Below are 1,794 nucleotides of genomic sequence, written 5' to 3' on the forward strand. Positions count from 1 at the left end.
CAGCTCTGGATTCAGGAAGGGTGGTGAGACGGGACTGGGGATGCCTCACAGAGGCATCAGTGACTCAGTGCCTGGGGGCTGGTTCCCCCTAGATGAGAGGATGTGGTGTTGCTGGTGATGGAGGTGGCTTTTGCAAGTGTTAATTTCTGGGTTAATTCTTGACCAGTTCACTATGTGCCGCATTGCTAAACTCTGTCCTTAAATATAGGACACTGGCTTTCCACCTGCTCTAGCGATCGCTGCCTGCCATGGTACTGGCCAGCAAGTGGCGGAGTTGCCTCCACTGAGTTTGTAATATTATTTACAAAAGGGAAGGGACAGCAAAGGGGTGATGCCACTGATGCCCCCCAGCATCAGCCTCTTGCACAAAAATGGTCTTTTTAGCAGAGGGGGAAGGTTGCAAACATTTTTCTAGGAGAGTCCATTTGGATGCAGGGTTGGTTCCTGGCTGCTGGTCCCACCACACCCTGACTCAAAAAAAAAAAAAAAAAATATTTTTGAGAAGATAAATAAGTTGTTGGGTCACTCTTTTTGTTTCTCAGTGCTGCAAAATACACATAGCTTGCACCTTTTATTATCATGCAGCCGTGCCAAAGCAAGACCAATCAGGCCAATGAATCCCCCTGGTGCAGGCCAGCAGGCTCTGCCCGCCGGGTGCTGCCGGTGTGCAGGCAGACTGGGCTTGCTGCTTGTTTCAGCCCTTGCTGGTAATACTCCTGGAAAGAGATGTTGCTAACACAACCCAAGCTTTTATGGGCTATTTTACTAAGAAAATGGCCTTGGGAATAGCTTTATTATTATTAAATAGAATGAGGTATTTACTTAAAGGTCTTGACATCCCTGTAGAAACCATAGAAAAGTGGGTTTTTTTACTTAATGAAAGCCTGTTGTTCAAAAACAGTGTTTCACTCTGGGGCTTATCCTGCAGCCCCACGTGCATCCCAGCAGCGGGTGCCTACACATGGTGGGAGAACCAAGGCAGAGAAAGTGCCAATACCCTCTGGTCTGCCTCTCCTTGTGCAGCTCACCTGGCTTTTTCCACCCTTAAAATGCTTCCCTGTGCAGTTTGCCATTCCTGTCTACCCCAGGGGAGTGACACATAGCCTGTTGGTGATGATAGGGTGGCCATCAGTGGTGCTCAGAAGTGTGCTGCCACCCTCCAAGGACAGCCCGTGGACAGCATCCACCCTGACAGCTGATGGATCACTCCTCCCCATGGCTTCGGGTCCCATCGCAGCTGTGATTCCTCCAGCTGTGGCCTACAGGCTCAAGGGCAACAGGTGACCAAAACACCATCCAAGGCATCCCTGTCCCCATCCCCCGAGGGCAGCGGCTGTAGGAAGGGGAGGCCTGACCCTGCCCACGGCAGGCTGCTGGGGCCGAGGCCAGGCGTACGGCCGCGCCGCAGAACCCTCTGTGTCTGGACACCATGCAAATGGTGCCGGTCACAGAGACCACGCTGCTGTTACCACCAGTCTTTATAAATGACTTTTCAGTAAGTCTATTATTTAATCTAAGTAACCCCTTCAATGTTCAACACTCAGGTTCAGAAGGGGGGAATTCTCTTTGCAGTTTGGTTTTCTGAAAAGAGCGTATCTTTGTCATAATTTAAAAAAAATAATTATTATTTCTTAAATTCTTCCCAAACACAGCCAGAGATGCAGTGAAGCAACTTGCCTCAGTAGCCCATGGTGCTGTAACAGGAGCCCTGGGGGCTGAGGCAGTGCTCTCTCTTCTGCCTGCTGCAGAGGAGGGGGAAAGGTGTTCAAGAAGTCCCGATGGGAATACAAAGGT

This window comes from Athene cunicularia (genome assembly GCF_003259725.1).
Source record: "Athene cunicularia isolate RWA chromosome 5 unlocalized genomic scaffold, athCun1 chr5_part2, whole genome shotgun sequence".
NCBI lineage: Eukaryota > Metazoa > Chordata > Aves > Strigiformes > Strigidae > Athene > Athene cunicularia.